Source organism: Aulostomus chinensis, chromosome 21 (assembly GCF_037954235.1).
Source record: "Aulostomus chinensis isolate RoL2024-O1b breed Wild chromosome 21, RoL_Achi_v1.0, whole genome shotgun sequence".
In the NCBI taxonomy this organism is placed as follows: domain Eukaryota; kingdom Metazoa; phylum Chordata; class Actinopteri; order Syngnathiformes; family Aulostomidae; genus Aulostomus; species Aulostomus chinensis.
This window is the reverse complement of record NC_141340.1, coordinates 13,458,178-13,472,454: the sequence shown is the minus strand read 5'-3', so window position 1 is coordinate 13,472,454 and position 14,277 is coordinate 13,458,178. Positions and strand designations below refer to the sequence as shown.

Sequence of the window (14,277 nt, the reverse complement as noted above, 5' to 3'; positions counted from 1 at the left end):
ATGTGTTCATGGTCATGGTTAATATGTTGATGTTGGCACTCAACTAAACTTGCGTTTTAGGGGCTGAAATACAGCCAACCAAGATATTATTGTACACGCTTCCTGAAATCATAATTATGTCTAAAAGAGCTCTGATAAAAACCATAAAAGCAAAATAAAACCCCGCAATAAATACAATAAAAGCTTAATATATGGGTTCTTTTACAGTTTTTGGTTTATAAAGCTGCCTGGGAAACAGGAAATGTTGCAGAAAGTACTGAGTTTCACGACCCCTAATCTGTAGTGATTATGAGGTGTAATTCTGACTTAAATATTAAATACAATTTCACCCAGTTCTGCAGTGCCAAACCCTCCACACGCACAACTTGAGCAGGATAAATAATAGAAAGAGAGAGAATGGAAATTGTGAATGCCTTCTTGTAAGTCACCACTAGAGGGTGCACATGTATCACAATACAGAGTGAGCGCGTACAGCAAGAAGTATTCACTATTTCTCTCTCCAGCATCACAGACTTGACATGCCCTAAGAGCACATACATACTCATATATGTCCATGTACAGTCCAGTGCCTTATGTATGTGTGAAAGCATGCACCCACACATGCATGCGCACATGCACGGGTGTCTGTCTCTGAGAAAATTCTTCTCTCTGCTTTAACCACACACTTTTGAGTAAATGGGTTGCTGTTTGTAGAGAAACCTGATCCTTAGGCCTCTCTAGATGGAATCCAGCTTCAGTCTGAACATTTAATATATTTTTTTTTTTTTTTTACACCTCCACCCACTTTGCTTATTTTTGCTGCTCCCACCGTCTTTTACTCGGGAACACAAATGATGCTTCAACACATTTGTAACCAGAGAAGAAGGCCTATTGGATGGACATCCAACCTAAATGGAGCTAGCAAGCTTGGTAAACCCCCACAGACTTAGCCACACAAGTCTTTGTTGGCACCGTGCATCCCTCTAAAGATGGGTGGGTCTGCTTTCTTTGGACCTACATTTTTACTTAGCATGCATGCTTGTGCCATCAGTGTGACATTTATGCATAACAACTATAATTTCTTAATTAAATCAATGAGTAGAGGAATGTTAAAACAAGAAAAACGTTGCTGTTTTAGGGTCCGGTTTCAGGCTTTTGTCAAACAATAGTTCACATTAAGATTCTGTGTAAACATCACATCGTGTGGACGTACTGCACAGTATTCTAAATTAGGGGTGCCCAACCTTTGTCCTTTGGAGGGCTGTAACTGAAGTTTAACAGTGGCTGCGGGCCAAAAGCAAACATATTGCATTGTTAAAATGCCTTTTGTCTGTGTACCACTGTCTCCGCCTCTCCGTTTTTTTCTTACCACCAAACTTTGCAAAGTGCTACTCTGCTGTCTGAACAAAGTATTTCTTTTAAGTCATTTAATGCAAACAACAACATGCTTGCATTTCTTTTTATTATTAGCCATGTTTTGATCGTTATAATATTATGGCACATATGGGTCTCACTCAATTCTAAATGAATGAAAGGAGTGCAGGTCTTTTCTCTCAGGCAACACGGCAACAACAAGAGTAGAATAACGATAGAACCATGCAACCTCTTCTGCATTTGTATTTTTTTTTGTACCCTTGAATTTCAAAATGTCCAAATATTCTGAGTTCAGAATTTTTGATAATGAAGAAAATTAGAACTAAAGTAGAGATGAATGCACTCAGAGAACAGCCAAGGTGAACTCAGCCAAACCCAAAATTAAAAAAAAAATAAAAAAAATGTGTTTTTTTGTTTTGTTTAACAGATTTGTCCCAAAATTTAATGGCTTCTTCCCTGGCCCATACTACACCCCTCCAAAAAAGTTGAAATGTGGCCACATAGTTTTTGCGTAATCCTGCTGCTGATCAAAACGACAAACAAATACCACTGAAAACATGACATCTTTGGCCGAGGCAGAAAGGAGAGACAACATATGTATACCTCAACATTGTAACATTTGAAGGCATGTTGTACATAGAGTACATTCATTGCAGTCACAGAGACATATGTACGCAAACACACACAGACACACATTTATACTCAACCACAGCTCTTAAAACAGCCCTGGCTGGAGAACTCAGCAGTTTAGTGAAACATGATTCCCAGACCATAAAAGAAAGTGTGTAAGTGTGTATGTGTGTGCGGGTGTGCGTGCATGTGTGTGCGTATGAGGAGTTTTGAGTGGTCTCAGCTGTGTGGGACACACTGCAATGACAGACAATCAGTGCTAATTCAAAATCAGAGTGGTTTTGACGGCTCCATGGTTCACCCAGGGGAACAAAGCCGTGCGTGCGTGTTTGCGTCTGTGTGTCAGTGTGCACACACCTCTCAGCTTCTCTATGCATTCCACCTGCTTCTCATTGCCCAAATGAACTGACAAAATGTTTCTTTGAGCTTTACTATTTCATAGATTTTGTTCCATGGGTGCACATGATAGAAGTATAAAACTTCTTGGAACTGAAATCAATTAAAATCCTCTCTGTTTCTGAGTCTCAGGTTAGTTTTCACAGTTACTTGTCCTGCGTTTACCTGTAACTTCCTTATCTGAAAGTTTTTTCTCTTGTAAAGGTCAGTTGAGAAGCAGTTTACTTGTCCCAAGTCAGTGAATGAAGAGTTTACTTATTCATTAAATGTCATAAAAGAGGGAAAAATCAACACAAAATCTATCTTGGTGACCTGAAACACGTATTAGTGGGGTTAAAGGTCGTCCTCATGGACGCTAATAGGAAGAAAATTACCAGAGGATATAAACAAGAGGTGCTTTGGGAAAGGACCAGGAAAACATTTCACTTAGGACATTCATAGTCATCGAACAAAACAAATTAAAACACTCAAAGTAAGGCTACAGATTTTGGGCTGATGTGGCGCATTTTGATGGGATTTTTATGTTCCATCTGAGGTACTTCACAAGAGCATCCCACCATCTCTGCCACCCAGATTTTCCCAGCCGATCCAGGCTATATGACAATTTGAAGTGTTTGAGAAGAAGCTTCACTCCTTCCCATGTTGGAGAAGTATCATCCCCGAGTTACTGGGCTGGAGGAGAGAACCCCAAGTCGGTAAAGTATCTGCTCCCTTTATCATGCATTGTTCTCATTTTTAGCGTGACATGAATACGCCGTTCTCCCAATGAGTCCTGGAGCAACATGTCAGTAGCAAGTGAAGAATGAGGGAGAAGTGTTTAATTAGGGCCGACCGACGTACGGTCTTCACGCCTAACTATCTTCCCCCCCGTGGGTACCTCACTTGTTCCCTCAGTCACAGTGTTACTTGCTACCTCAAACACCCACACAGAAGCTGTCTCACTCACTCATGTTCACTCTTTCCCCTCATTATTAATGCAGCTCCTTGCTACCTCAGGTAGATACACTTGCAGGTTCTTATTTTTTGGTCTGCCATCATTTTTAAATGTGATCCCTGCTGAATGAGAGTATCAATTCAGCAGTGCTGTCAACTTTGTCGTTACCAGGTTGCTGCTGACTTGATGACAAATATGCATGAACAGCATTGGTATTGTCTTATTTCGGGTCAGCGCGAAAGATTAATACATATTCATTTTAATGTCTTGGATTGAAAAATACTGCTGAATAGAAATAACAGTTGCTCTCTGAGTTGCTACCATAACGGCACTAGGGATCACAATGGCTATGAACTAGCTGTCTCACTGCCCCATGTTTCCATCCATGCTGAAGGACATGAGTGTTTGTAGAAATGGGAGATTCCTGATCCACTGTCATTTGAACACCCATGGACCCCTAAATTATTGGTTAAATCGACATTAAGTGTCCTTTTACCATGAAAAAGTAGGTCTACCACTCAATCATTGATTGCTGGCAAGGACTGCAAACAAAAGGCCTCAATTAATGTAAAATAAACAAATAAATAAATAAAAAGTACAAGACTATTCTATCGATATATTATTAAAATGTATAAAATGTCTAAATACCAATTTAAAAGGAACAACGAAGCAAACAAACAACAAAACCAACACACAAGTATTTGTGTCATCTACGATTAGCTTCTCTTTACACGCAGCACCAGCAACTCCATACGTCTATGCTGACGTAATCACGCCAAGAATTAAGCCAATCTGGAAATGGAACGCAGGCACCAATTAACGCGATTGTTTTCACCTGTGCTGTTCCTGCAGGTACTTGTTGATCAACGTCCGTTTAATGACTCTTACGTATTATGAATGCAACTTTTTTTTTCTGATAAAGATGAATAATAGGGACCGGAGAAAACCCAAACACAAAGTTTGATAAAAATAAATAAATAAACAAACAAACAAAAACAAACTGGAATAGTTTTTCGACGAGGAGTCGGAGAAGTCACAGGTGGGCCGTCGAGATGACGAACAGTTAAAGATGGGTTCGCTGAAGAGCTGCTTCGAAAAGTGGAATTTCAAGACTTGAAAGGAATATCCACAAACACTGAGGAAAACGAAGCTACTAAAAGGTAAGGTGCTTCGACTTTACAATTAGCTGTAAATACCTCCGTGTTTGAGACAAATGACAAATGTGAGCTGGTCTGCATGGGCAGTCTTGCTGTTTTGTTTGGTTTTGTTTTTTTAAACTTGTCCAGTCAGTCTCTCAGTTCCTTCACTCTTTGTGCTTTTCTTATTAAGGTGGCTGACGGGTTGTGTTTTTTTTTTTTGTCTCGGTGTGTAAGCCACTCGTGGCTGAAGGATGATTTGAACACGTCTACATGCCCGTGTTGTGCTGGGACGGCCACTGAATGCGAGCCTCTGTGTTACCTTGGTTGTCCTGTCTCTGTGCTGGGTTTATCTGGAGTTTACTGTCAAGCATGTGTCCCTCCTGCAATGGCGCTTAAATTCAAGTGTGAATTGTTGAGTCGCTTGATGACGAACATCTGCAAACTGATCTAATGTTTGTTGATTACATAGCCACTGAATACAGCAATGCTGTCCACGTCTTAAAAATGCTTCAGGATTGTATTAAAAAGCGCAAAGCCAGTTTAATCCGTGGGATTTTTTTGTTTCTGCCGTCTGAATCCTTCATCTGTGAGGTTTTCTTAGTGCTTTCCATAGTATGTGTTAAAGAGGAGGGTCTGCATCAACGAGCGTGGCTGGTCAGGCTTTGGAGGAGCCTCTTAAGCACCAGCATGAACCATAATTAAAGTTTCATTAGGTTTCCAACTGATTTTGGAGGCTGATGGTTGATCCTGAAAATATTCCTGGATTAGAAACATGTATCAGTTGTCATAGGCGAGGGCGGGATGCTGCGTTATTTTACACACACACACACACGCCCATTTTCAACCCAGAGTTTCTGGGACTTTACTCCCAGGAACTGTTGGTCCTTTGGCTTATTGTTGTCTGGCAACAGTTTAAAGATCCATGAAGATGAAGCAAATTAGTCTGCTGGTGTATGTAAAAGATCCGTACAGTTGTTGTTGTTGTTGTAAGTGTCTTCAGCAAATGGCTCCTGAGGGGAAAAATAGTTCTCTTCAGTGACACAATCGGTTAATTAAAAAGGTTTGTTTAAAGGATTTGTTCAGCGACTCTTTCAGTCACTGACTGGAGTTCAAATCTGACTTGCTGTTCTGAAACAGGGTGGAACCGTTAATAAGTGGGCTCATGATGATCTCCGGGTTCCAGAGTGCTGTTGTTTTGAAAAATGCTGGAGTTCATTTCTGAACATCTACCCTCTCTTTATCTGGAAAATCTGTGACACAAAAGCGAAGTTGAAGCTGTGCTTGTGTTCCTGTGGCCATGTAGATGTAACCATGCCCACTCCTGGTTATGGCCTTGACCTTGCTGACCCAGCTGATTTGCCCAGATCTGTGATTCGGTGATACGCACGTGTTGGCGGTCCCTGGATGTTTGGCAAAATATATCATGGGACAACAGATGGAAATTAGCGTCTGGCTATGCTTTGGCTTGTTCACGTTGTCTTGTACTAGAAAATATTCATCAACTTGCACTGTCTCTCCCAACTAAATCTAAAATCTCTGTTGTCCTCTGGCGAGGGGCTGGCATTCTGCTGACTGAGCAGAGTTTATGGCAGTAAGTTGACGGGGGACTGCGATTTTAAACTGGGTGTCTAACTATTGGGCTGTTACATATTAGGTGATAGTTGTGTGCACATAGTGCACCATGCTTGATGACAGAATGTAATGCACAACTGCACTCGCTCACAAGGGTTAGTTGAACTGGGAAATCAACAAATTGTTGTTCAGTTAGTTCACCTGTATGGATCTTTTGTGAGCCCCACAACAGTGCTTGTGACAGCTGTGGCCTGTGCCTTGTGGTTGGCTGAATGATTTATCTGTAGCATCTCTATGATGGTGATAGTTACATGAACGGAAGTATCAACGCGATTACCCAACCCTGTTTTACACAACTGCTACATCCACGACTAACGTTACTGCTAATTAGCCAGCACGTCTCACACACAAGCAGTGACATCTGCACTGTTTTTGCGCCATGCTTATGATGGGGCCCTTAGTCTCTTACCTCTATGCCTCTTCTCCCCAGCTTGTTCTTCTTCTCCCCTTCTCGTCCTCCTTCCTTTTGACATGTGTCACATTTTGGCTTTTGCTCTCGAGGGATAAATGCCAGATTACATGGTGTAGTATTTTTATCCGTAGTACATTAACCGGCGGAGCCTTCAGCATCAAAGCTTGGAGGAGATCAACACACACACACACACACACATCGGAACTGAAATGGAGTGTGCAAAGTGCCTCCTTTGATCTCTGCCTCCCTACTATTTCTAATTACCCTAGTGACACACATTTGCACACACACACACACACGTGGTACACAATGCACAGATACCCTTGCATGTACTCGCACATGCACACAAAGAAATGAATGCATCCTGGGAATCCATGAAATCTAAATCCATGAAGAAATGGTGAATTGGATGTCAAATGTTCATTTGCTAAAGCCTGAACAAAAGCAGCTTGCAGAGCGTATGATTACACATTACTCATTCGAAAATTATGGAGATGTCACGACTACCATCGCTAAATACGGAGGAAATGACAAGCCTGATAAAGATATCCATAGCTTTTTGCCTTCTGGATCAGGATCTTATTATCACAACCGGTGAAGTAATCTCCTAACCCATTAGTATCAATTATATTTTTTTTTCCTTTCTATATGTTTCTTGTATGTTACTTATGAAAGGTGTGTGTGTGTGTGTTGCATACAAATATTTATTCTCTGCTATTTCAAGAAAATCCACCACCATCATCTTGTATTGGCTACAATCACCATTGGCTATGTGGCCATTACAGTAAAGTTAAATGAAGTGAATTTCTCAGAAAAAGGGTCAAAGTTTCATTCACACACTAAAATCTAACATCTGAAATTCATATTACATGTGAGCAATCTTAATAATAGGTGGCCAGTTCTCACAAAACAATGGTAACCATGGCAGCATGGTTAAATATCAGCTATGTTGTAGACATAATTTCCATCTGGCAGATCATATAACCAACAGTTTGGTGCAATTTTCCTGAAGTCTGAAAAGAAAACATTTTAAGGAAGTATTTAACTGCTGGAAGAATGGTCTTTTCTTAAAATGGTGCAAGAAAGGGACAAATATTTTAAAATTAGTGCTGCATGAGCAGAGAAAAAGATAAAAAGAGCTGTGGTATTCTCTTTTGCTCCAAACAACCAGAATGCACCTGGCTCATTGCCTTCCAAGGCCACTCCCGGGCACTGCAACGTTGCCGTGTTTGTAACAAAATGCTGCTTACTATTGTGCTCAGATGTCCGTTTTGCCCCGTTGGCCTTGACAAGACAGCAGACAAGCTGTTGGGAGCGTTGAGGTGCAGCTGCCCCTCTCTCAATCAGGCTGTTGAGGCGGGCATACAAAATGTGGAAGAGAGTAGTTGTGATCCCGCAAAGTGAGCAGGGAGCTGTGTGTGTGCATGGAAAATGGATGGGAGTTAAACATTGTTTTCTCAACTACCTACATGATACCAAGGTGGTTAAAAAGTTTCTCTGGCGAAAAGTAAAGCCAACGGGGAAAAGAAAACAACTCTAATGCAACTCATCTAAACAGTGATATGATGGCATCCTTACTCCATTGCCCAAAATCCAAAACACATCATCATTGAAAACGTCTGTTGTTTGGCCTGATATTGAAAATTATAAACTTTCTTGCAAATAAAATAACACGAGAGGCTTAAAGCTCCAGGTCGGTCTCTCAGTCTGACTGGCTTTGTTTGTACGCATGCGAGTGTTTTTTTTTTTTTTTTTCTCACGCTAGCATTTAAGACTGTAAATATGTGTATTGACTCAACCAGAGTATGTAACAGATGGTCTATGCCATCACTAATGTTGCCACTCACTGCTTGTGGAAATAAAATGGACCAGATGACCAACCAAAAGCTGTGGAGTTCAGCTATAAACTCGTCTGTTTTTCAGCAGCTCATTGGTTGCGTCAGGACCTCGTGAGCCATTCAGCCTCCTGAGAACGCCGTCTTGTTGACCTTTGGGTGCTGTCAACCGATCAATGAGGGGATATTTTGCTCTGTTTCCACCACTGTTGCTAGATGTGTGAAGAGTCTCTCTCTGCTTCATGAGGTCATTTAGGAGAGCTTGGAGTGGTGAGGAGAGGTGTTTTTGTGTGTGCATGTGGTGCATTAAAGATGGAAAATGTGTGTGTGTTTGTGTTCCGGGGTTAGTTGCTCTTAGGGGAGATATAGCCTGAGTGAGTTGTTGAGAGGCTGATGCTGTTTAGATGAAATCAATAGGGATCTATTCATTGAGTGCCTCACTTCAGGCTTGTGTGTCTCATCCAATAAGAGGTTTAGAAAGGTGTGTGCTTGTTCTGTATTTACAGATTGATCTGTGTGTGTGTGTGAGAGAGAGAGAGTGATCTGCTTCCAGTCACTGGTGGCAAGTTAATATTTTACTTAAATGTTCATCCCTTGAGGTTGAATGTTGTTTCTGCTTTTGTTAAATAATATACAGTATATGATGTTACTTGCAGTTTTGGACTATTTTGAGCTTGATCATGTAAATGCTGATATGAAAGTAGCACCATAAATCACCTTATCATCATTTGAAGAAAAAAACAAAACTCAAGTCCATTGAAAATACAAACAATAAATAGTCATTAGGGGTGTAACAGTATTGATTTGTAAAATATATTCATTCAATGATGCAATGTAATTGATGCAAAATATTTATCTATACCCCTTTTGCAGATAAATCTTTTTTTTTTATATAAAGATTTGGTGATTCTCATTATGCTGATGATATCCTTTTCCTATTTTCCAGAGCTCCGGAATACATTGTAAAACCAGGTTTTAGTTACATTTTGTGAATGTATAATAGAAATGTGTTAAAGGCATACAGCGTATCATCTCATATCCATTGTGGCCTCCTGAATTAAATCAAATCAAAATTGTATTTTGGCAAATATTGTCTTCTTAGTCAAAGAATCAACATCACGCTGTCTCAGGGGTGGGGGTGAGGGGCGCACAAGCAGTGACTGACAGTGCGTCTTTTCCTGACTCTGATGGGTTTTGTTTTTGTTCAGGCATGGTAGTTGTAAGGCCAAAGGAAACAGGATTTTTTTTCCCCCAGCAGATTATCTTTTTCATGTACGACTGTCATAATAGATATGCTATGTTATATACATTATGAAATTTGCCTCTGAAAGCAAATTAAAAAAGAGCAAATGTCAGTTTACTGCTGTTTTCTGTATATTTTCTCCCTCTTTGTGTAAACGAAAGTCGTGTAAGGTAAGGTAGAGTGTTAATGTCTGTCTCTGTTTCTCTGTGTGGGGTACATACTCCCACCAGGGGTGGTTGACAAGAGATGACTCTGGCTTAGCACACACTGAGAGTGCTACTCTCATTTAATCTCCCTCCACGTCTTTCTCTCAGTGTTCCTCTTTTAAAATTCTCTCAACTCTGACATGTAAAAGCTTCCCCTCCCATCTTAACCACTGAGCTAATCCTTCAGCAGGTCTTTCGGGGTATCATGCTGTTTTGGGGCTCTTCTCCTGACACAACGGTTTAGGATCATAATGGCTTGCAAACACCTGTCCAATTAGCTTGATTGTGATGCACCTCAAACTACCAGACGGATCCTGTGGAGTATCGCAGAGATTTAGCAAAACATACTAAATTCTTCTGCCGGAGAGGGATGTTTTTGCAATTTTATGACAAATGTCTTTCTGTAAATCCAGGTTTAGTGATGGGTAATTGAGGGGACTTCAAAGAGTCAGTTGTCAGCAAAGGACAAAAGTCTTTCTGCTAAATTTAACTTCCTACATCAGTGCACTCTGTGTCACAAAAGTGGTGAGAATTGTGGGTTGTCCAAGGTTTATGGGCGGCTTGAATTCAAACCTGTAAAGTTAAATGCGGCACACTGGCTTAAAGGTTTTTGCGTGTTTATTTGGAGGTACCTAATGGAGAGGTTACATGAAGACATTGACAATCTGGACAACCTTTTTACGCCAGCACTTTCAACGGTGCATTGAGATAGCATACAGAGCAGACATAGATACTGATACTGAATGGGAAAATGCAGTTTTAAAAAAAAAAAAAAATTCCCTTTCAAACTATTGAGTTAGTCATAAACTGTGCTTAACCAGGGCTGCAACCATATTCCTCCTGGCACACATGAACACAATGACCGTCAACAATCATTCAGTATTCAAATATATATTTGAATTGTACAAGAAACAGTGTTTGAATGTTAAAAAAAATCATAGACTTCTGCATGTAGACATTGAGTGAACGATATCTTTATTACATTTTACACATTTTCCTGTGGTACCGGCACCTCACTGAACTTACTTCACGGTGTGTGTATGCTTTTTCTCTTTTTTTCAAAAAAAAATCATAGACTCACATGTGAGACTTTGTCCTGGTATTGCAAGAACAACTCTGTCTCATGAGTTCTTGTTGATCCTGGGCCTCAATACTAAATGAATGCAGGAAGGACAGGAGTTGCACAGCATAATTTGCTCATTTGAAGATTGAATGTTGGTCAAGTGATGGCACCTCACAACCACAGTTAATAAACTTGTATGTTGCAGAGGCAGAATACGTTGCAGAGGCAAAGTAATCTGAAAAAACCTGAAATACTTAAGATTTTGTCTGGAAGATGGCAACAATGTGGAGTTTGTGGCTGGAAATAAAGTTGTGTGCGAGCTATTGGAGTATTGACAGTAGTTTGTTATTGGATCTCAGTCAAGTGACAATTAAAAACCCGCTGACTCTCAGACTGACTATGGTACAAAGTGTGTGGAAAATAAGGGAGGAAAAATCGCCATCCTTGAAATGCACAGTACATTGAAATGGAATGGACATTCTTCCACCAGCTGAACTTGTTAAATACTACACAAGATTTGACGTCTCCTTTTAAATAACGCACCATGGGCATCCCTGAAATCTCATTTCCCCTCTCTGGCCTCTCTGCAGCCTGTCTGGGTGACCTGGGTCTTATTCTGAATTAATCCAACCTCAGTACAATTAATGGTGTCTTTGATATTTAATCGCATGGGACCTGCTCATATCTGCTACGGCCACTCTAATATACATACTATGCATTTTTTAACCATTTATTTCTCCTGCTCCTGTACAAGCCTGTGTATGCTGATGCTTGGCCTTTTGCCCTTCAGTATGTAAAGGCCGGTAGACTTTATTTTCACCTAATACTGGAGGCATATATTGCAGTAATGTTTTGAAATGTTTCAGGGTTTTTGTGTGTGTGTGTGTGTGTGTGTGTGTGTGTGTGTGTGTGTAATAAATGATGCAGCAGATCTATGTGCAGCAGTTTGTGTGAAGGTAGCTGCCCTGCAGGCTCTGGTGGTGCTTTAGGAAGACATCACTCTCCAGGCCAGCCAGATAATGAAGCTGAGTGTAGAGCGAGACGTGTACGACAACAGACTTATGAACGTCTCTCTTGGCTTCCTCCTCTATGGCTTCTCTCTCATTTGCTGATTTGGTCACTCTCTTTCAAAACCCCCTTGCTTTCTCTCTCTTATCAAACCCACACATACAGTAGTCACAGTCTGTTTCTACCTTCCAGCAAAACACACTCTTGTTTTCTTCCTGAGCATGATTAGAAGAAAACGGTCACAGAGAGTGAGAGAGTGAGATATGAACGGAGATATGAAGAGACATGTCATACCATCCACTAAGCACTAGGTCTGACAGGAACCCTCAGGACATGGCACTCGTTTCAAGTGGGGACCAAATGGAGGTGGCACTAGGCTGTCAGTGCTCTCTAGTTAATTAGAAGACACTGCCGATGTGGCGTAGAGAGGGCAGTTGGAAATCACAGTCAATTACATCCAGGTTATAACATGAGTTTGGCAATGCAAGTCAGCATGTCATTGCTTGTCAGATGCTGACCATAATGGTTTCATACTATATATATTCACACAATATATATAGTATATAGTATAGTATATATAGTAATACATATTCATGTAATCTTTTGTATGACAATGCAACGTTTCTGAAAGTTCCTGTTCATTTGTTTATCTTTTATCATAAAAAATATAAGCATCATAAAACCCATCACAGTTAAGCAACAAGGAAATGTGAATTTGAAAAATACAAAGAATACTAATGATAAAAACAACAATGGCTTTATCTTTTTTAAGAGTGCTCTTTATCACTTTAAGTTGTAAAAATATAATTTCATAATTTCTTGTTTTTTGCAGTTTTTTAATAGTTAAAAATGGTGATCTCACAGCAGCATAGAAGTTGTACATTGCAACATTTTCTTTCCCATCAGTAATGTTGTAACCCCCAGATTTACAATCTGAGAATTTTCTCTTTTTTTTAAATGAGACACAAGGACCACTACGACATCCACTAATCTTGTCCAATATGTCTTATTGTACTTTGAAAACAAACCAGCAAAAACAAACAACGCACAAAAGAGAACAAGAAAGTATTCTAGAGTTGCTTTTATTTTCTTTGTTTGGCAAAACGTGAAAATGTGCTTGGATTCTCACATTTGGCCTTTTCAAACAAGTTCAGGGAAAGTGTTTCTACTCTGTACGCAGAATCTTTCACCAACACCGTCACCAGCAAACCACTCAGTGCCTGATTCCCATCTTTGAACACAAAGAAAAATGCCTGTCAGGTCTTGAAAGAAATCGTGTACTTGCATTTGAAAATCCATTAGGCAAGGCGTTGAAGCCGGAGTAACCGAGAGCAGTGGAAGCAGATGAAAGGGGTGACTCATTCGATGGTGCTGCCGTGTGTTTGAAGCTAGAATATGGTCTCTAACTTGGCCACATGGGTGAAAACAGAAGTTTATAGACAACACGGTCATGCTTGTGTGTTAGCATGCACAGGCATGAGTGCACGCATTTGTTCTTGGTTGTAGTTGTGGACGTGTGCATGCAAAAATGCATGCACATCGCTCTCTGTGGCTCAGACCCCCTGGTGTTGAAACCAAAAAGCTACAGGAGTGCACACAAATCACTGCTTGTAGGCTGGAAGAGAAGTGGAGGAGGGCGGGAGGGGTAATCAAACAAGAGACCACTTGAAGAGAAAACGACAGGTAGTTGTTCTACGGTTGCTGTCCCCTGTCTTTTCTCTATCATCTTTGCTGCATTCTTCAATCTCCCCATCTTTTAGGCAAACCAAATTACCAGAAAACTCTTCTAACACATGCTCAGATCAAAGGTGCTTATTGTTTTCATGTAGTGCATTTGCTGCTCTCTCGTTTCTTTGTGTTTGCCTGAGCTTTTACCATTTGTCGAATATGTGGAGTGCCTTGCTTGTTTTAGATCACTGCACTTTATATACAAAAGAATGGCATGAAATTCTGAGATTCTTGGTTGACCTCATCTGGTGTTATTCCCCTCTGAAAAGCACTGAAAGCTAAATGAATTCACTCAGGGACAGACAAGTGAGGTTTTCTTGCAAATGACCAGAGAGAGGGGAGATCATAGACCTTGCATCCATTTCACTTAAGCCAAAATGGAGACTTAGGAATGAATAGGGTAAATCAAACATCACCAGTAATGGTGGACCACATGCCCAAAGTCTTCTGTATAATTTTACATCATGCTAATTGTATAGCAAGCAGCTGAGGACAACATATGTAGCACATGTCCACTAATTGTTAAAACTATGAATGGCGCAAACATGAAAACATGACCACTGTGTTCCAAACAGTGCAGTAGATTAATGACAGCCTAGACATTATGGCATGTGGTGATTACATTACGATGTCGATTACAAATCGCAATATTCTACGCTGTAATCGGCAATTGACTTTTCCACCAAATCATGTAGCAC

The 14,277-nt window shown here is 40.4% G+C and overlaps 1 long non-coding RNA gene across 1 annotated transcript in view; it reads left to right on the top strand.

Moving 5' to 3' along the window:
• The first annotated feature begins 4,148 nt into the window (after positions 1–4,148).
• Positions 4,149–14,277, top strand: part of LOC147241767 (uncharacterized) — a 97,343-nt gene continuing 87,214 nt past the window's right edge. The window contains exon 1 of the long non-coding RNA XR_015110936.1: positions 4,149–4,473. This is a non-coding gene — a long non-coding RNA (uncharacterized LOC147241767). The remainder of the gene's footprint in view (positions 4,474–14,277) is intronic.